The sequence below is a fragment of the Lucilia sericata genome, unplaced genomic scaffold (assembly GCF_015586225.1).
Source record: "Lucilia sericata isolate MDLA Ls3-8-SP2 unplaced genomic scaffold, ASM1558622v1 Contig000426F_arrow, whole genome shotgun sequence".
Taxonomy (NCBI): domain Eukaryota; kingdom Metazoa; phylum Arthropoda; class Insecta; order Diptera; family Calliphoridae; genus Lucilia; species Lucilia sericata.
Genome location: NW_023994441.1, coordinates 24,267 through 47,334, shown reverse-complemented (window position 1 = coordinate 47,334; position 23,068 = coordinate 24,267). Strand labels below are relative to the sequence as shown.

The window sequence follows — 23,068 nt, the reverse complement described above, 5'->3', positions numbered from 1 at the left end:
TAAGTATGGTTATTTTTAGTTATTCTTTGGTTTCTGAGTGAAATGAACTTGTGCTAGTTTATAGAAATCAGGACCGTATCGGAAAGATAGATAGATCGATAGATAGATAGATAGATAGATAGATAGATAGATAGATAGATAGATAGATAGATAGATAGATAGATAGATAGATAGATAGATAGATAGGTAGATAGATAGATAGATAGATAGATAGATAGATAGATAGATAGATAGATAGATTGATAGATAGATAGATAGATAGATAGATAGATAGATAGATAGATAGATAGATAGATAGATAGATAGATAGATAGATAGATAGATAGATAGATAGATAGATAGATAGATAGATAGATAGATAGATAGATAGATAGATAGATAGATAGATAGATAGATAGATAGATAGATAGATAGATAGATAGATAGATAGATAGATAGATAGATAGATAGATAGATAGATAGATAGATAGATAGATAGATAGATAGATAGATAGATAGATAGATAGATAGATAGATAGATAGATAGATAGATAGATAGATAGATAGATAGATAGATAGATAGATAGATAGATAGATAGATAGATAGATAGATAGATAGATAGATAGATAGATAGATAGATAGATAGATAGATAGATAGATAGATAGATAGATAGATAGATAGATAGATAGATAGATAGATAGATAGATAGATAGATAGATAGATAGATAGATAGATAGATAGATAGTAGATAGATAGATAGATAGATAGATAGATAGATAGATAGATGATAGATAGATAGATGATAGATAGATAGATAGATAGATAGATAGATAGATAGATAGATAGATAGATAGATAGATAGATAGATAGTAGATAGATAGATAGATAGATAGATAGATAGATAGATAGATAGATAGATAGATAGATAGATAGATAGATAGATAGATAGATAGATAGATAGATAGATAGATAGATAGATAGATAGATAGATAGATAGATAGATAGATAGATAGATAGATAGATAGATAGATAGATAGATAGATAGATAGATAGATAGATAGATAGATAGATAGATAGATAGATAGATAGATAGATAGATAGATAGATAGATAGATAGATAGATAGATAGAATAGATAGATAGATAGATAGATATAGATAGATAGATAGATAGATAGATAGATAGATAGATCAAATCCCAGATGATGAGGTCAGATTCGGATTCAGCGGGGCTTGTGGTATTAATTTTTTCTCTACTTATCACTTGGATTTAAAAGCCCTTCCAATCATAGTACGTCCCTGTTTTTTTCAATCTTAATCATCTTAATCAGATTAGTAAAATAAAAGTCATGCCTAAATTCTAAACAGTTCTGTTAGAATAAAAATTCCTAGAGTATGCTTACTTAGATTTTATTTTCCTACTTTAATATGGAACATACATTTAGTTATTCATTTCCTGCGATTAAACACGTGACTTTTGATCAGTCTAAAAAGTCAACAAATATAGACTTAACAATTTCTTGGCAATGCAGGAGAATCTGAAACTAAACGCCAAATTTATAAATTGTAATGCGAATGATTTTCGATATTTAATAAAAGTAAAAATATTCGGAATTGAAAAACATTTCAATCCAATTTGTACACATTTTTGTAATGTTGGACTGACATAGACTTTAGATCTCATAACTATAAGTGGTAAATTTTGTGCCTTACTTTAATACAAAAATATCTACTAGAATAGTGTGATTTGTGAACTTGTGTATATTTTTTAGTCACTCTTTTATTTACCTTTAATTACGGTTTTCTGTAAGTACATACATAGTTTCAAAGGTATGCAGACATTATATACAAACATATTCATATACATACATATGTACATATACTATTATTTGCTTTACTTTTACAACTTTTTGGTAAACGTCAATGGGTATGCACTTGTACGTTCTGTTCTTACCAGATAACAACCTGTTGACTGTCATTGCTGCACTCGTTTATTGTTCATGGTAAATTCGTGCCATTCCTATTACTCGTAATCGTAATCCATGCATTGTCCCGTATACAAATGTTTGCCATACAAAAGAATCATTATCGCATGTGGAACAGATTCGTGTGCTGTCAAATTTTATTAACTGCAGGTGAGTTTGCTTTTAAAGTTTCCAACGGTGAATGTCTAAATTAATAAAATGGACAATGATTAGAAAATTCAATAATAAAATATGCAGGAATTGTTATGATATAAGCAAATAAAACGGTACTTTGGGTAAAGAACAATTTATTTTTTTTTTAATAATTCTAATAATGTAATATCAATAACAATCCCACTCAACAACACTTTCTTTCGTGTTTGGACGCTTACGAATGTCTCTGGAATCCAAGAAACAACGATCACCTTCTAATAATTGACTTAACAAAGTTGGCAAATTTTACATTTTTATAATATTTTCTTTTTTCTAAAACTTTTTTCGTACATATTTGTATATACCGATATAAATTAACATTTGTTTAATATTATACAACAAAAATATTTTATTATTAACAATTAATTAAGGTTTTAGCTTAATTTAAACAATATCATTAACCATAAACAATTGAACACTTTACAAATATTAAGAAAAAAGTAATGAAATGGAACAATAACATAAAACACTCATCACTATATTGCAGTTGTTGTTGTTCTTAGATATTTGCTCTTTAATTGGAGTACTAATAATAACAACAACAACAATGACAATTTCTACTACCATTTGTTGCATTAGTTATTTGTCTTCTTCTTTAGTTGCTAAAAATTTCTGAAGTGTTCGGTTGTTTTGTGTTAGTAGTCCTGTTTAAATTAATCTAAAGCTTTAATTAATTATTAATATTTAAATATTTTTGTTACAAATTGTTTATAAATACCATTAGGGAAAAATGTTTATAAAAAAGTGTTAAATTATTAGTTTAGAAAAGTGTTGTAAAATTTGCCAAAAATGCAATGCAATTTTGTTAGGCCGAGCGCCGATCTGTGGTTTTCTTTTGTCGGGCTATTCGTTTTTTTAAGTGATGAGAAAGCGTTAATGAAAAGGGGTAGTGGAAGAGTTTGAAAATAGAAAAAATTAGTTTAAAAAAAGAGGCTGAGGGGAAAGGGTGTGAAAAATAATGAAAAAAGTTAAAGAAAAAGAATTGGTGGATATGTACATATGTATGTAAATGTGTGTGTGTTGCAATGTGGAAATATTGTTTTTGTATGCAAGGAAATACCGACGGGAGTATATCGTTATTTAAAAAAGGTGAGTGATTTGAAATAACTAGTACAATTTGTTTTTGTTCCTTTATTAAATTTGGCTATAAAGAGTCTTAGTAGAACAGTCTATAGTCTTGACCCTTGGTCTTGACTATAAAACAGTCTATAGTATTCTATGTTCTAGTTTATAGTCAAGTGTAGTCTAAAGTCTAGTCTATAATCTAGTCTATAGGCTAGTCTATAATTCAGTCTGTAGTCTAGTCTATAGTATGGTCTACATTCTGACCTATAGTCTAGTGGAAAATTAATTTAGTACTTTAAAACCTAAATTGTACTATTTTTGTTATAAGTTAGTACTATTTCAAAATTTCAATTGTCCATGCCTGGTTTCAAAGAGATTTGTTTATTTCTAATTATGTTGCTGCATCATTTGTTTGGCAAACAAGCAGCCTTTAATGTATGGTAACTTTATTTGTTGTTGGTGACATAACATATGAAATTATTTTCAAAATCAAATACAAAAGAATTGAAACTAATAAATATTGAGATCATCACATTAACAGATACTAACAAACAAACAATGAAATACAAAATACCATCATACATAGTAGTTGTGGTATTGATGGTAAAACCATAAGTAAAATAGATTAAAATTCTTACCTGCTTAACAAACGACACAATCAGACAGTGAGTCAGGCACTCAGTCGGTCCGTTAACCCAACCATTGTAACCAGATAACAACAAAGTTAGCCAGTCAACCATCCAACCAACCATTTAACCAGTCAGCATCACCAAAAATTCAACTCAGTCTGCACACAACAGAATCAATACGCATGAATGGATGCAGTTTAAAAAGAAAAAAAAAGAGTTGATGATGATGAAATCAAATGCAATTTAATTGTTTGTTTTTGTGAGATTTGTGTTTCTTATTTTTAAGCCGGTCCATCAGGACATGACTTTAGCAATTAATGAGAAAATCTTAAGTTTGATGTGATGGATAGTTTTATTTGTTTTGTATTCAATTATTATTAAAAATAGTGATATAGTACTTTTTTAATTGTTTATTTTGGAGTTTTTCAGTTCTAATTTATTTGTTTGGTTGCGTGTTTTTTAAGAGCAGAATAGCACTCCTTATTTTACCACACTCTTTAAAAATTTTATAAAAAACAGTGATAAAGTTGGTATACAGCTCAGGGATGGAAAATTTAATACTATAGGTAGAACCTTTCTACCTTCAATAGTCTAATCTAACTAGACTATAGACTAATAGACTAGACTATAGACTAGACTATAGACTAGACTATAGACTAGACTATAGACTAGACTATAGACTAGACTATAGACTAGACTATAGACTAGACTATAGACTAGACTATAGACTAGACTATAGACTAGACTATAGACTAGACTATAGACTAGACTATAGACTAGACTATAGACTAGACTATAGACTAGACTATAGACTAGACTATAGACTAGACTATAGACTAGACTATAGACTAGACTATAGACTAGACTATAGACTAGACTATAGACTAGACTATAGACTAGACTATAGACTAGACTATAGACTAGACTATAGACTAGACTATAGACTAGACTATAGACTAGACTATAGATAGACTATAGACTAGACTATAGACTAACTATCTAGCTACTAGACTATAGACTAGACTATAGACTAGACTATAGACTAGACTATAGACTAGACTATAGACTAGACTATAGACTAGACTATAGACTAGACTATAGACTAGACTATAGACTAGACTATAGACTAGACTATAGACTAGACTATAGACTAGACTATAGACTAGACTATAGACTAGACTATAGACTAGACTATAGACTAGACTATAGACTAGACTATAGACTAGACTATAGACTAGACTATAGACTAGACTATAGACTAGACTATAGACTAGACTATAGACTAGACTATAGACTAGACTATAGACTAGACTATAGACTAGACTATAGACTAGACTATAGACTAGACTATAGACTAGACTATAGACTAGACTATAGACTAGACTATAGACTAGACTATAGACTAGACTATAGACTAGACTATAGACTAGACTATAGACTAGACTATAGACTAGACTATAGACTAGACTATAGACTAGACTATAGACTAGACTATAGACTAGACTATAGACTAGACTATAGACTAGACTATAGACTAGACTATAGACTAGACTATAGACTAGACTAGACTATAGACTAGACTATAGACTAGACTATAGACTAGACTATAGACTAGACTATAGACTAGACTATAGACTAGACTATAGACTAGACTATAGACTAGACTATAGACTAGACTATAGACTAGACTATAGACTAGACTATAGACTAGACTATAGACTAGACTATAGACTAGACTATAGACTAGACTATAGACTAGACTATAGACTAGACTATAGACTAGACTATAGACTAGACTATAGACTAGACTATAGACTAGACTAGACTAGACTATAGACTAGACTATAGACTAGACTATAGACTAGACTATAGACTAGACTATAGACTAGACTATAGACTAGACTATAGACTAGACTATAGACTAGACTATAGACTAGACTATAGACTAGACTATAGACTAGACTATAGACTAGACTATAGACTAGACTATAGACTAGACTATAGACTAGACTATAGACTAGACTATAGACTAGACTATAGACTAGACTATAGACTAGACTATAGACTAGACTATAGACTAGACTATAGACTAGACTATAGACTAGACTATAGACTAGACTATAGACTAGACTATAGACTAGACTATAGACTAGACTATAGACTAGACTATAGACTAGACTATAGACTAGACTATAGACTAGACTATAGACTAGACTATAGACTAGACTATAGACTAGACTATAGACTAGACTATAGACTAGACTATAGACTAGACTATAGACTAGACTATAGACTAGACTATAGACTATAGACTATAGACTAGACTATACTATAGACTAGACTATAGACTAGACTATAGACTAGACTATAGACTAGACTATAGACTAGACTATAGACTAGACTATAGACTAGACTATAGACTAGACTATAGACTAGACTATAGACTAGACTATAGACTAGACTATAGACTAGACTATAGACTAGACTATAGACTAGACTATAGACTAGACTATAGACTAGACTATAGACTAGACTATAGACTAGACTATAGACTAGACTAGACTAGACTATAGACTAGACTATAGACTAGACTATAGACTAGACTATAGACTAGACTATAGACTAGACTATAGACTAGACTATAGACTAGACTATAGACTAGACTATAGACTAGACTATAGCCTAGACTATAGCCTAGACTATAGACTAGACTATAGACTAATCTATAGACTATACTATATAGACTAGACTATAGACTAGACTATAGACTAGAATATAGACTAGACTATAGACTAAACTATAGACTAGACTATAGATTAGACTATAGACTAGAAGACTAGACTAGACTATGGACTACACTATAGACTAAACTATAGACTATAGTCTAGTCTATAGTCTAACTTAAGAATTTTAAGTTTTCCATGCCTGATATAAATACTCATACGCATCGTAGGTACGTTTGTATTGTTATTGAATTACCGGCTTTTTGTGTTTTTGTAAAGGAAATTGTGTTTGTTTAGAGAGGGCAAAGAAAATGTGCATTTTTAAGAGAGTTTTTTATACAATGAGTAATTTTTTAAGGTACCCTACAACTAATTTGAGGGTATGTTAGATAATTTATTTTGCATTTCCAGTGTTAAACGAGGTATTCAGGTATTATTTTAAGAATTACTGGTTGGTAATTATATCCTCTTTCAATAAAAATAATGATACATTGAATTAAAGCCCAGAGACATCGATAGACGATGACCGAATCACTACTTGCTATGAAAAGGAGATCCATATTGCGGAAATCCGAATCATAAGATATCGTGTATTAAGCGCAACCAGTTGAATCGACACAAAAGTCAAATATCTGTGGCGCTAATGTAATGGTGAGACCGAAAGTACAAAAACTGCTGAAATCAGGCCAGACCTTCACAGGAGATCTGTACCGAAAATTTCTTAGAATATGCAAACAGATATGAAAGCGTAAAAGAAAAAGACTTTGCCTAGTTCAACTACTATTTGCTTCGAATTCAAAATTGGATTCATTCATTCTAGGCCTCAAAAGAAGTGCTGTTCTTTTATTATAAAAAATTACTATTTTTAGTTCTAACATTATTATGCAACGTCGGTCGGTCTATGCGATGAGACGTTTAGTTTAATATGTAAAACCATTATCCGAAAAGTTACGGGGAATATTTGCATGAGGTCTAGGATAAATCATGAATTCTAGAAACAGTTGTTTAGGTACGATATGCCTAGATTTTCATTTGTATTTTCGAATATTTGTAGGGCATTTAAGAGTCGGATTCAGCTTAAGAAAGCTAAAACAAATATGTACTCTCATTTACGTACTGAACTCTCTTATCAATATGGCTTAAATAATTTACTCATTGCTCATTATTACGTTTAAAATGGGTTCTGTCCAAAAGCAGCATTGAAAATAAACAACAAAAACAAACAAACTAGAAAAAAAAACACCGGTTTCTATAAGAGGAGTGTAAACGGCAATGAAACGACAACAAAACAAGAACAACAAAAAAAAAAACAACAACAGCAAATAACTATTGAATATGGCCAAAATGAAGGCCTTAAAGTTTTTGTTGATGTTGGTTGTGTTTGCTGTTACTGCTGCTGCAGCTGATGTTGCCGACGACAGCGACGTCAATATTAACAACGAAGAGTTTGGTGATGATGACGTTTACGAAGTGTTATGCTTTTGTTGTTTCTTTCTGTTCGTTAAGTGTGTGCGAGTGTGTGTACGAGTTTGTGTTTGATTTTACGATTCCGTTTCTGTTTTATTTCTTTGCAAAGTCGACTTCAGTCATACGGAAGCAATACGACCGACCGGCAAACTAACGCTTAACTAGTGCTCAGCTATTTTTTTAGTTAAAACGACGACTCTTGTACCATTTTAGTTAAAGAAAATAATTAAAATTTACGCATAAATATAAACTAAATAAAACAAAATAAAAAGCGCGTTTCTTTAGTTTTGGATTTTTTGTTTTTCATTTTTCTTGTGTTTGTTTTGCAGGCGTGAGTGTGTGTTTTAACAATTTATTCTTTTCGTTTTGTTTTGCTTTTAATTGCATACAAAAGTGATTTTTTTCTCGATTTGTTTCTTTTTTTGTTGGTGTTTTTGTATTTAATTGTTTAGTGAAAATAAATAAATAATAATTATAAAGAAAGCTTTAATTGTTGTTTTTCTAGAGTGATAATTGAAAGTGTTACCAATTAAAATAGCCGAAGAAGAAGAAGACGAAGAAACAGAAAAAAGGAATAAAAGTTTAAAAGCTGAAAAAAAATCTAGGAAAAGAAGATTAAAATAAAATAAAAATTACAACAACAGCAAAATCAAATAACCTGTTTTTAGTGCCTATTAACGTTTTCTTAAAACAAAACAAAAAAATTAAAAAAAAAAAATCTAAAAAGTTTTAATTTCATTTTGCAATTCTATATCATTTGAAAGGCTTTTTTGAAGTGACAAAAACAACATTAAAAAAACAACTTAAAACAAATAAGTATCAACATTAATAAGCCCAGTTATTTACTGTTTTAAAGTGTAAGTGTTTTTTTTTTGTTTTTTAATTTTAGTTTAAAAATATTATTCCAAAATGGCCTTAAGATTTATGGGAATTTGTATCCCTCTTAAATCATTTTAATTCAAACACATTCATACTTTCATACTACATACACGTCATACCGACCGCAATGTCGTTTGACAACAAAAGCATCTTCATCATCATCATCATCTTGGGCTTCGTCGTCATCATACTTTTGGGATAATTTTAATGCAAGTGTGTTTGTTTGATTTGAGAGTAAATAAAATTTAAGTTAAGCATGCATATTTGCTTATGTGTGTGTGTGTGTTTGTACTAATTTAAAATATAAGATCAATCTTCGTCGTCTCTAGTGTCCTCGGTTTATTTCGTTTGTACTAGAAACAATCATTTAGGTTCATGGCAGTTTATGTTTAAGGAACTGTTTGTGAGATTTTTTTTACTGTATATCTAAAGCCTTGATATGAAACTTATTCTATCTTTTGGGTACAAAGTTGGGCTTCTCCAATTCCTTTAGAGCAATAAATCTACCCAGTTTTATACTCATCCTCATTGGCAGTTTCTAAATAAGTCATGATGCGAAAGATTGAGCAGTCGAATATACTGTAAAATACATTTGAAACTTTCGGAAATCTGATGTACATATATACTAATTAATAGGAATGAAAGCCTAATCTAATAGGTATACATATCTAAGATATAGAGCGATTACGTATGAAACTTTTCGTATTTGACAACACTTAATATCGGAGAAATGTATACGATATGTTCTAGGTATCTTAACACATAGTCATGGACTGTTGACTACTGTTGTAGAATTCGGAAATCTAAAGCCTAACCTCAAAAAGGATGCCTATTCGAATGTACACCTTGGCCTGATGCACTTATTAAATGGAATGAAGGCTTTTGACTACTTAGAAGTAGAATTCGGAAATCTAAAATATACCTTGGCCTGATGCACTTGTCATATGGAATAAAGGCCTAGTCAAATAGACATATATTTGCCAGAGTTTTGTTTTGGTTTTCTTAGATATTGAGAAGATTACATATGAAACTTGTTCTATCTGACATCATGTAAGATTGGAGAGTAGTGTTAAAAACTATATATTCTTGAAATCTTAACCAACTAGGCATGGACTGTTGAGTATTTGAAAGTAAAATTTGGAAATCTAAATCATAGGTTCAAAAAAGAAGGTCAATTCGAATAAATACTTGAACCTTGGTCTTGGAAATTCCATTGTAATATTTGGGATGGCAGAGTCCTCGAAGAAAGATGACATCAAAAACCAATCAACATATTTAATCGTTTAACGTTTGACTTCCCTAAAGATCAAGAACTTATAGTTATTCTAAACATTAGGTTTGTATCGAACCGAAACAATCGTTCAATGCTGAAGGATGAGTGTGAGTGTGAATGGATGAGTTATGCTCTTTCTTGTTATTAATTTCGAACAAAGTCGTTATAAGGAAGGCCGAGACATCTTGAATGTACGTATGTATTTATGTATTCATATCTGCATGGGCATTAAAGTATTTGTGCCAATCTCGATGGTTTCTCAAGAGAGTGGATAAATATATGAAGTCCGTTCTTTACGACTCATTAGAGCATCTATTCTAAGCCACTGTTTAGGTAAACTGTCAAGGTATTTAGTTTAAGAGAGAAGAGTGGGTCGTCCAGTCCCATATGTGACTTTTAGCCTGGAATATTTGGCTTTGAGAATTCCGTTAAATTGCGATTTATTTTGAAAGATACTTAGCGCCTACAGGAAACTGTAAAATGACTTTTCTATATATAATACTACAAAAGATGGGTTGTCTGCTAAACTAGTCCTTTAGGACAATGTGATCTTAGTCTTAAGAGCATATAACGCCGAAAATTAAATATCCACTCATCGTTATGTGCGCACACGGATAATCTTTTCAATACCTATCTCACCCACAGTCCTTGTAAGTATTTGGTGTTCTCTCTTAAAGCAAACGAGGCTCTGACTACTGATCTTAGGCGATATAACCTACCACATGCTTAATCCACAGCAAATAACAAAACTGATCAACCTATGCCGACTTGTGAAATGAAATTAGGGATTCGATTTGGAACCTAGAACATAAGAACACTTTTGGAACCATCCTGCCTCGCACAAGTTGACAAAAAACGTCGTGCATACAATATTAAAGTGCATGATTTGGGAGACTAGATGACAATATTCAGGCAAAGGAGCAAATCAATCTAGGAGTAACTGTGTGAGAATACTACGAATAGATGGAAAGGGCTTAGGCATACATTTATAGATGTGACATATTCCGAATAATGGGGGACTTCATTATACAATTTGGCTTCGATGACTGTCTGAACCAGAATATCCAAAATTTTCAGGTTCACTTCGCTTTCGTATACGTTAAGTGATCTTAGCTCCTTTAAGGAAGTGTCCTTAATGTACGGAAACAGAAGAACTAGTTGATTCTCACAAGGATCATTGTGTGAATATTGACGTTGATCTTGACCCGCCAATGCAAGATTATTTGCACTTCTCTCCAACAACATTTTACACTCTACCAATCTGGTTGATCAAGCAAGTGTCGAAAAATAAATAATATTACTTAATTATTTAAAGCTTCTGATGCAAAACTTCTCACAAAATTGCATATTAAATATGCCAATTCGCAAGTACATCATAAATCATAGTTATGGAAGCTTAACTCTGAGAAATTTATGTACCATAACTATATTCCAATACCCATAGAGTTCATCTAAGATCATGATCCATTTTCTTTCAATCAGATACAAATAAAGATGGAGGGACAATCATTGCTGCTCATTATCATTGATTTGTATTGTTATTGCTGCTGCTGCTGCTGCCGCTGTCGCCTTAATTCCCTGTTATTTAGATATTGATATGGAATGATACGCGATTGTGTTGTATTTTTTCTTAATATTTATTTCATGTTATTTATTGTTTTGTAGTATTATTTTAAAGATGAAGAAACTTGTTTTATAAATTGTATGCTGTTCTTTTGGTACGCGTTTAAATAACAAAAGGCCAGAATTTAAGTTAGATTACCTTTTGTATTAATAACGTGTTTTAGCAGCTGCATACTTTATACGTTTTGTTTTGTTACACTTGCGTACCTCAAAACAGTGATCCAATTAAAAACGGAATTCGAAGGTTTAAAATAAACTTGATTGGAAATTTCAGGACATGAATATGAAATTGAATGAATGTAAATATTTTGAGAAATTTGAGGTTTAAAATCTTATGATTTTGATGTACAGTTCAAGTGTCCAATCGTTCGGCTGAATTTGAAATATGGTTTGGGGCATTGGTCTGTGAGTTTTGAAAAACCCACGATCTAGATGTCTTTCGCAAAAGATTGGTTTAGTGAAAAAGAAAAACTTTAGAGGATTAAGTTTGCCCGATCTTGAAGTCGTCCACAAATGATGTAAAATAAATATTAGCTTCGACTTAGAACGATCACACGAATCTTCTTGGCAAAGATCTGCAGCTTTAGAAATCGGATTTTGGAGAAACCACATTTTGGAGGTTTCAAATCGAATTTGAGCGGTAGCCACTGTATTCATTTGGACACATAATTTAGTGACGTTAAAAATATCGTCAATTTGCATGATTTTGATGGCACGTATCCAAAAGTTAGGGGCAAGGGTCAACTTCAGAAAACTCTACAAGAAAATGTCGAACACTAAATCGAATGATCGTAATAGTTTCCGTGAATCACAGTTCGAATGTGACAAAAATCTGAAAGGTGCAATGTTCAATGACTCAGCAGCTTATATACGACAAAATATGAATTGGTCCCTCACACCTTGTTGGTAAAGATACGCGACAACCGAGAATAGAAAGGTCAAATCAAATGACATAGTTTCGGTGGCTATTCCTCATCAACTCCGTTAGACAAATATGTATATCGTTAAATTGAGAATAACTTACCGACTGAATTTGAGAATGGCGATGTTGGGAGCCTTAGTCGATTACTAATTGTTTGAAAAAACAACAACATATGAAAATCGTATGAATTTGAAGCCATATCTTCTAATCCGTAATGCATGACACCAGAGAACCAACCAACGGGTTTCAAGGATTGAAACATAAGTTGGACTATTTAAAGATTAACAGTTGATGCTAAAGTTCGATCAGTTGAACCACTTAAATGTCTAAGATTGAACCTATATATCGGCCTATAGATAATACTAGGATTCCAAACATTCCTATTGGCTTGAAAATAGCAGTATTATTCTTATATCCAAATCCTTGAGACAATCATATATTCAAATCGGTAATGCAGAATGGCGTTATGTAAACTATAACGGTTTACAAACTTTTTTTCATATTCGTGAATGAATTAGATCGTATGTTTTCCTGGGCCTTATATTATAACTTAATCCGAAACGCCAATTTTTTAAAAACTTAAAACAAACTTTGAAAACCTACGACAATTTTGCAGAATATCATTTGAACCTCCACCAGAGTGTTTAAGGTTAAACCTATTGGAAAACTCTATAGTTTTTCATAGTTATAACCGATATTTAGTTCTTCCATTCCATTAAGTTTATTTTAATTTTGAAAGCAAACTTTTTCTTTGACTTCTTTAAACTTAAATAAGATTCAATAAGATTAAATTTCCTAAAATTTTTAAGAGAAAACAAAAGCTGTTTTTTCAAAACTGGATTTTTTCTAAAATCAAATATTTGCTTAGAAATAAACAATAGAGAACTCGTTCCACTGCTTGCTAGCAGGAACACATTGTGTGTAGTGTGGATATATGGAATAGTCAATTGCCTTAACATCACCATAGTTCCTATTGTGTTAAACTTTTTCTTTGCATTATTTTTCATTTCTTTTTTTTTTCCGATGTATGTATAAAGTTCCAACCACTCATACGAGTAATACTCGTGCAACATTCTATGACACATTTCAACATTTTTTCTTCTTCTCTACGTATCCCCGGCCCTTGTTGGTCAAGTCTTTCTAACTACAGTATGAATGCGGTTGATTATTTGGTTTTTAACTTTTACGCTTATGTTGTGGATATAGTGTATGCGAGTGTGTGTGTGTATACTGACCAACGCCAACAAAAACCGGCCGGCATTCCTGTTTAAGTTGTTTGTTTTATTTTAGTTGTTGTGTTTGTTTGTTTTTTATTTTTCTACTTTCAGCCTTATCATGTGTAGAAAGCAGGCATGCAGCACAGCATGCAACTTGCTTTGTCATCTCTTCAAATGTTTGTGGTTTCTATCACAAAAACTGTGTATTTTACATTTTTTTCTACTTCTTTTGCTGGTTTTATGCTCTTGGAGTGAATAGATGGTTACAGGTAACACTCGATTAAATTGTTCGTGTGTGGTTGGTTGGACGAATTAATAAAGATGATTTTGGATTATTCAATTTAATATAATTAGGAAATGCAGATGAATGCTGGACAAATACAAATATAATCAAAGTTACCTAAGGACTGACGATTGAAGATAAAGCTAGATTACTCAAACACTTCGACTGAAGCTAAAATTGGTCTACATTAAGACCACTATTTACCACTAAAATTGGGCTACATGCTGCAAGCTAAAGTTGGATCACTTAAAGATATACGATCAAGGATAAAGTTGGATAGCTCAATGGTATACAATTTATGTTAAAGTTGGACTACTTAATAACCTATGATTTAAGCTACATTTGGGATATTCACGATTTAAGCTATATATTGATTACTTAAAGATATTCGATTTTAGCTGAAGTTAAACTACTAAAATTGGACTACTTGAAGAACTATGGTTGAAGCAAAAAATGGCCAACTTAAAGATCTACGATTGAAGATAAAGTTTGGCGGCTTCAAACTAAAGTTGTACTTCTTATTAATATACGATTGAGAATAAAGTTAAATAGATGTTTAAGTTGGACTACGTATGAAGTTAAGTTGGGATATTTAGAGACCTACAATTGAGTAAATGTTGGATTACCAAGAGACCATAATTGATGCTATAGATCAGCTATAGCTATAGACCTACAATTAAAGCAAACATTTGACTACTTAATAATCTAAGATTGAAGCTAATGTTGGGCTACTTAAACATACATGATTCAAGCAAAATTTGGAACACTTTAAGGTATAAGATTGAGGATAAATACGGACAGCTCAAAGATATATAATCGATGTTGAAGTTGGGCAACTTAATGACCTATGATTTAAGCTAAATTTGGGGTATTAAAAGACCTACAATTGAATACAATGTTGGGTTACCAAGAGATCATGATTGAAGCTATATATAGACAACATAAAGATATTCGATTAAAGCTGAAGTTGTTCTACTTAAAGACCCTAGATTTCTCTTAAAGTCAAACTACATAAAAGGGTACGATGGAAGCTTAAATTAGACCTCTTAAAGGTAATCACTGGATTACCAATAGACCAGAAGCTATACATATTCGATTGAATCTGAAGTTGATTTACTTAAAGAACTACGATTAAAGCTAAAGTTAAACAACTAAAAGAGTACGATTAGAGCCAAAGTTGGAGTAAGTACATACTAGAAGAAAAGGATTTTGCAATTTAAAATCCTTTGCCCGTCCTATTCTTCGAGAGTCACCTGTAATTAATTTACATTTTTCTTAACTTTTTGTTTATGACCGATGATCATAAGCACCGAGTTGTTGTATATATGTATTTGAGTTGGATTTTAGTACGTGGCAATAAAGCGCTTTACAAATCCTCCAACCATATGAATTTGAATGTTTTTAACTGTTACTACAGGTCAAGTAACTGCTTTCCATAGAAAGTTTAAATCAACAAATTTTCACAATTTCAAAATATAACTTTAAGGAGTAAACATACATAGCAACAACAAAGACCTGAACATACAAAATCAACTAAAATGGAGAAATTTGGAAAAATACAAAATTTATATAATGGCCATGAAAAAAAAAAATAATTGAATTTTCATTTATCTCCTAAGATTTTTTTTTAATAAAATTTAACATAAAAATCTTCAAATCATTTTTGTTTTAGTTTTTATTTAAAGAAAAAATATTTCTCACATTTCATTGAATTGTATTAGTCATACAATTATTTGCTTAATTTAGTAAATAAAGTATTATTCTTATCTGATAAATAAAAATTTATATAAAAATAACAATAATGTTGTGTAAACTCTACAAGTATTTGCAATATTTACTGCCACTGCCGTTACCAAAATACCTAAATATATATGTACATACATATAAGTACGGTCATGTATGAATTTATCTGATAGTGCCTGATGGTAATACGAGTAGGTACTACCATACCATTTTATGTGCTCTGAATTCTTTTGAATGTTCACAAATATTTGCTTGCCAGATTATTTTGTTGGTTTTATCTTGTAGTTTAGTTTTGGATACTGATTGTTTTATATTTTGTTTTAGTTGATATTTTTAAGGAATATGACTCATTATAATAAAGTTTTTGCGATCACTAAAAGTCTGTCAATGTTCAGTGCTTGTACTTTACAAATTCCCCATTAGATCCTTATCATTACTCGTTGAGAAGTTGTATCGATTAATATACAACTCTGTTCATACCAAACCTACTGTATAGGTACGAAGTCTTGGTATATTGATAGAGATCGTACTTAAGTCTTCAAAATACGTCTCTAGCTTTGACCTACAAAGTAGAAGCTAAAGTATAGCACTCCGGGAATCTAACTCACTCGTTATGGTGAACATTTTTGATGTTCGAAAATTTTGTTGACGGAACAATGTTAGTCGTATCGTGGGTATCGAAGTGATTTACGCAAACACCTGCCGTGTTGCCTTATTTCACGGTGATACTTTTTCAACCGCAAGGTAAGCTTACTAGGCGACTTACTACCGTCCTATTGTGCTTCCTACACGTTGCTGGCAATTTTCGTACATGACTCTGCCAGTCCATGTACAAGTACTTGGCTCAAGTACTCCTTGACCATTGCTGCCCCATTGCTTAACTTCCGAGATGCTAAAACAAACATCAGTTTCGTTTACAACCACAGAGATGGGAGGTCCTCTGTTGAGTTGGCAACAGCATCTAGAGACATGGATCCATCCATGTGGTAAATCTGGTATGAATAGAGTAAATCCTGAACATACCTGGAAAAGGAAGTGAAATTCAATGGTATCACTTGTATAAGATACATTTCATCCATCACCATTCAACCCAGCACTCTTCTCATTCATTCGACACATTCGTAAAGAACAACATCCGATACAGTCTCCAAAATACGTCTCTAGGTATATAGGCGGGTAAGTTCCGTATATCCCTACATTCATCCTGTATCATGTACAGCTAACACCAACCCATTTCTAATGCTTACTCTGACAGTCACTCCTCTTTGGGGTAGCACCGAACTTATCGCAGGTTATAGACTTTAACGTGTATCAGTCTTTTAACCGACATTCTCTTTTTGCGAATTTCGGTTTAAACCACAGCCACCACGTGCACCCAATATCCGGGAAAAGACAAAGTCCGAAACTCTGCCCTGCGGGCTACTGGTTCCCATGGTAACAGATTATGTATATGGTTCTCTGGTTCGACCCCATGTCAAATCATTCCAAGGAAAGGCCGAGGATACTTTTTATCATCCCCAAATTATAGTCCCGGCAGACTAGAAGTACTGGTAGCACCTCTTTTCTCCGGGTTTCCAATAACACAAAGTTGGGGTCTTTCATCAAGGTTACATGTCGTCGGGGAGCTGTAACATGCAGATCATTCTGAATCATTTAGCTTAAAACTCTCAATGATCTTTGTAAAGATTTTGAACCTTTAAGTCCATTTGGTGATAAGATTACTTTTTGGTTGAGTTATCAGACTGACAGATGGCCCCAATGTCAGACTTATTTAGGCGAATTTTAAAGGTTAAATAGCCTTTATAATATAAAAACTCTTAATAAAGCTTTCGTAAAATATTACATTCTAGACAAAGTACAAACAATCCAGAAAATCTATTGTATCATGGATCCATAATTTAAAAAAATGTGGCATCACTATATTATACCGGTATAATTATTTTTTGTTACTTTTTTTTCTTGAAATGCTGTTGCTATTGATACTGCAAGAATAGTTTCATTTAATTTTGTTGTTTTATTTTTTGAACGAGTGAACTAGCAGCGTGCTAGTGTTTATATTTCGCTATATTGTATGAAAGATTAAAATAGTGTCTGTCTACGCTGCGGGCCAAATGGTGATTAAATTTCTAAAAATAATAAAAATAAAACCCAAAGGTTTTCTCGTTTTGTTCTGTTAGCGCGGTCTTAACTCGTTTTGTTTTGTTTATAAACTTTACTCTACTCTCTGCTTTTGTTTCTCAGTTTAGGTGGTTTTTTTAAGGTTCTAAACAAAAACAACAATTATAATTTTTAACAACAATAACAACACTAAATAGTAATATTCGTAATAGTTTAGTAAGAGTATCACAAATAACAGTTGATGTTTTGATTAACTGTGTTTTTCATTCGCATTATTGTTGTTGCTTTTTATTATTGCCACTTTTGTTATCATTCACTAACATACCTACACTCAAACACACACACACACGCACTCTTTTGTGTCTGTGTCATGTCGAAATATAGAATTTGTAATAGAAAACTACAACAATAGCTACACTATGTAACTAAATAGAATAGCAACAACAACAAGAACACAATATTAAGTAATAGTTGTAGAATTGAGAAAAATGTGACATATTTCGCAGAGTACGTAATAATTGTAAACATTTGATAGATAATAAAATGGTATCAAATAGTTATTCTCGCCACCTCCTCGTACTTTTTCTTCATATATATATAGATATGAGGGAGATCTATTCCAGACGAGTACAATAGAATAAAAACATTTCTGTCACCACTGATATCACAGCCACCGCTACCTTCTCCACCCACATTTAAGTGTCGTTTTAATTAACATTCATTCATATAATGTTGGGGTGTGTACACTGAAAAAAAAATTTAATTATATATCATCTTTGGATTTGCAGAATACATTATTAGATACGATCTGATTGATATATGATGAAGATAAAGATGATATACATATAATAAAGATAAAGATTCGAATAACATTTTTTTGGATTTTGCCGAGCGTTGTCATGATGGAATATTACGCTTTTGCCTATCTAATCGTTATTCGGAGCGCTTTCAGGAAATGCTCGCTTCAAACGAATCATTTGCATACGGTACAGGTTCCCTATGAAGCTCCTAATAGACAGGACACTTTAGGTTTCATCAAATACAGAGCCATACATATTTGGCTTAGGTGTCCATTCGGCCGGTTGACCAACTTTCACATACGATCTTTTAAGTATACTTTCTTTCAAAGAAATTCCCGTTTCGAACGATTCATTTCTATACGGTACAGGTTCCAAGTGAAGGTCTGCCCATATTTCAACAGTTCATATTATATAGGAGACTTTTGTTTCCACCAAATATAGAAACATGAATATTTGGTGTCAATTCGGCTAGTTGGTTGACCTTTACATATGATCTCGGCATTTGGATGGACTCTGGTGCTCGAAAACGTTTTGAAATTATTGCTAAGTTGCTCCCATTTATTTTCAAACTCCTGTTGAGTTTAACAATAACAATCATCATGAAGTAGTATCATTTCTGAACGGCACAAACCTTCTCGCTTGTTGAAACTGATGGATCACATTGACCCACATATAGACTTCCCAACGAATATATATTTTATAAAGTTAAGTCTTGAAGGCCTCGAAATTAATAATTCTAAGTGTGTATGTATATCCTAAAAGGAGGAATCAAGGTGTCGATGTGCTTTATGTGAACACCTGTCTTGAAAGCCTATTTTCATGGTGGTCTTTTTCATCCACGGGTTGAGCTTTTTTAACGACTCACCAACGCCCATCCATTGTGTATATTACAAACACTTTGCTCAAGTACTCAAGCTATCTAATCTCTGACCATTGCTGGCCCGTTGTTCAATTTCTGAAATACAACCATGGATTGTTGGGTCGGAAACAGCAGATAAATTTAATCCTTTGTGGGGTATCTGTCTCGGCAACAGCATCAAACTTATCCCGAACTATACCGTGTATCAGTCTTTTAACCAACATTTTCTTGCTGCGAATTTGGATTCAAACCCCAGCCACCATGTTCATCTCGAATGGACCTCTCCAATAACCGAAACTCTTCTCCATAGGCTACCGGTTACCGTGGTACCAGATTATGTTGTTCTCTGGTTCGACCCCATGTCAAATCATTCCAATGAAAGGCCAGAGGTACTGGTAGCACTTCTTTTTCTTGGGATTGCAATAACACTAAGATGGGAAAGATTCATCAAGATAACAGGAATCCGGGAGATGAAGGCGGAGTAATTTTGGATCTACTACTTGAAAATAGTTTTGGATTGTAAAAGGTCTCTCTCTATGTGGATTAACAGTATTGAGTAAAATTAAAAAGTTCGCTGACAAACTTGAATAATATGGATCGATATTAGGAGGTGGAAATTTGAAAAACGATCGGGGCTCTATTGCTACCAATTGATCTTGGAAAATCGGAATAAACTTAAAACATGACAGGAAGATCAATAAAGTCCTTGTCCTTGAAGGGTATCCGTAGATATCAAAGAAATTGCTGTTTGCTGTACTGATTCTTCTATCTCTTAATCAAGCGCCAAGAAAGTCACGGTTATTATCCGTGGAAGATCAGAATATTTTGGGTATTCTGTAAGTGGTAATAGTAGATCCACACGTTGATCGTGTTCTATCCGGTTTAACGAAACAGGTTGAACACGATTTAATTTCCCCAAACATAAATCTAACTTGATTGCTTTTCAAATTAAACATCTTTTAAAGGCTGATCGAAGTTAAAATAGATTAACAGAACTCTAGTGAAAGGTATGGATTTGTTTACATAGTAGTTCGGATCTGAAGAGGAGTACAGTATCCAAGATTTAATATTATAGTAGCTTATACCTGGCCTCCGCATTATGATATGTAGTAGGGCCTGCTAGAAAGAAAAGTCGTTCATATCGTTCAATACAGGAGGAATAACACTTTCTAAAGTATAATTTTTTGTGGGCATATTTTCAGATGGTGAAGCTCGCGTGTTTCAAATTCATTTATCAATAACTTACATTTTTCTGAGTGTACATTTGCATCTTTTAACCGACAGTTTTTTATTATTGTTTTACATATTTTTATAAAACAATAAAAAACGTATGCTGCTAATTATTTTACTTATGTTTATGCATATATTTAGCTTTTTAAAAAATTTAATTTATGTCAAGTGCTGATAAAATAATTAAACTTTTTTTATACTCTTTTTCTATTTACAGGTCTTTCGTAAAAAAAATCAATTTACTCCTAAGGAAAACAAAGTCTGCTGCCAACATTTTATTTTTTCCATTCCTAAATTGAAATCCAAAAAAAAAAAGCATTTATTTGTTTAACATTATCATAGCGTAATTAGTGTTTTTTTGTTAAAATAATTTTGAATGAACAATATGTCACCTACCAAGGACAATATGAATCATCTTAATAATCATACCACTCTATCGAGGCGTTCACGTGATGAATTTTCGGAAACGGTAAGTTCGAAATTTCATTTACAAATTTTTATTATAAGTTTTCTTAATCTAATGATTCATAAATTGCAATATATACATAAAGTTTATATTTTGTGTGGACTTACAAAATGCAATTAAATAATTGCTAATTGTTTAATATTTTTATTTCGCTCAATCAACCATTAACTACTCACAAATAAATTGTCTATCACTTAAGACAATAGTTAATTACTGACAGATTTCATTTAAATAGTCGTTCGTCTGTTAATAAAAATGTTAATTTATTTTGATTTTTTTCTTTAAATTAAATTTAATTTTATATTCATCACTTGTCGCTTCAACAGCAATTTAATAATAAAGTTGTCACTGTGTCTGTTTTATTTATTTTTTTTTGCTGTGTTGTGGGTCGATTTATTTTTATTTGTTTTAAATTATTACTTTTTTTTTCAAATACTCTACACTTAATGGGAGATATTTTAAAATAATTCAATAATTTGGTAATCCATGAACTGCCATGTAATGGAAATATCATGGGAGTCTCCAACTGTGTCGGAGGTTTAAATGTTTTATTCAGTTTGGGATCAGTTCTAGTTCAGTTTTAGTTAAGTTCTAGTTCAGTTCTAGTTCAGTACTAGTTCAGTACTAGTTCAGTTCTAGTTCAGTTCTAGTTCAGTTCTAGTTCAGTTCTAGTTCAGTTCTAGTTCAGTTCTAGTTCAGTTCTAGTTCAGTTCTAGTTCAGTTCTAGTTCAGTTCTAGTTCAGTTCTAGTTCAGTTCTAGTTCTAGTTCAGTTCTAGTTCAGTTCTAGGTCAGTTCTAGTTCAGCTCTAGTTCAGCTCTAGTTCAGTTCTAGTTCAGTTCTAGTTCAGTTCTAGTTCAGTTCTAGTTCAGTTCTAGTTCAGTTCTAGTTCAGTTCTAGTTCAGTTCTAGTTCAGTTCTAGTTCAGTTCTAGTTCAGTTCTAGTTCAGTTCTAGTTCAGTTCTAGTTCAGTTCTAGTTCAGTTCTAGTTCAGTTCTAGTTCTAGTTCAGTTCTAGTTCAGTTCTAGTACAGTTCTAGTTCAGTTCTAGTTCAGTTCTAGTTCAGTTCTAGTTCAGTTCTAGTTCAGCTCTAGTTCAGTTCTAGTTCAGTTCTAGTTCAGTTCTAGTTCAGTTCTAGTTCAGTTCTAGTTCAGTTCTAGTTCGGTTCTAGTTCAGTTCTTGTTCGGTTCTAGTTCGGTTCTAGTTCAGTTCTAGTTCAGTTCTAGTTCAGTTCTAGTTCAGTTCTAGTTCAGTTCTAGTTCAGTTCTAGTTCAGTTCTAGTTCAGTTCTAGTTCAGTTCTAGTTCAGTTCTAGTTCAGTTCTAGTTCAGTTCTAGTTCAGTTCTAGTTCAGTTCTAGTTCAGTTCTAGTTCAGTTCTAGTTCAGTTCTAGTTCAGTTCTAGTTCAGTTCTAGTTCAGTTCTAGTTCAGTTCTAGTTCAGTTCTAGTTCAGTTCTAGTTCAGTTCTAGTTCAGTTCTAGTTCAGTTCTAGTTCAGTTCTAGTTCAGTTCTAGTTCAGTTCTAGTTCAGTTCTAGTTCAGTTCTAGTTCAGTTCTAGTTCAGTTCTAGTTCAGTTCTAGTTCAGTTCTAGTTCAGTTCTAGTTCAGTTCTAGTTCAGTT

General features: G+C 32.1%; 1 long non-coding RNA gene across 1 annotated transcript; it reads left to right on the top strand.

The window, feature by feature from the left end:
• The first annotated feature begins 8,154 nt into the window (after positions 1-8,154).
• LOC119604760 lies at positions 8,155-21,462 on the top strand. Its single transcript, XR_005231542.1, has 4 exons — positions 8,155-8,241; positions 8,370-8,371; positions 8,546-8,897; positions 21,205-21,462. It is a non-coding gene; the product is annotated as an uncharacterized LOC119604760 (long non-coding RNA).
• The last annotated feature ends 1,606 nt before the right edge of the window (positions 21,463-23,068 follow it).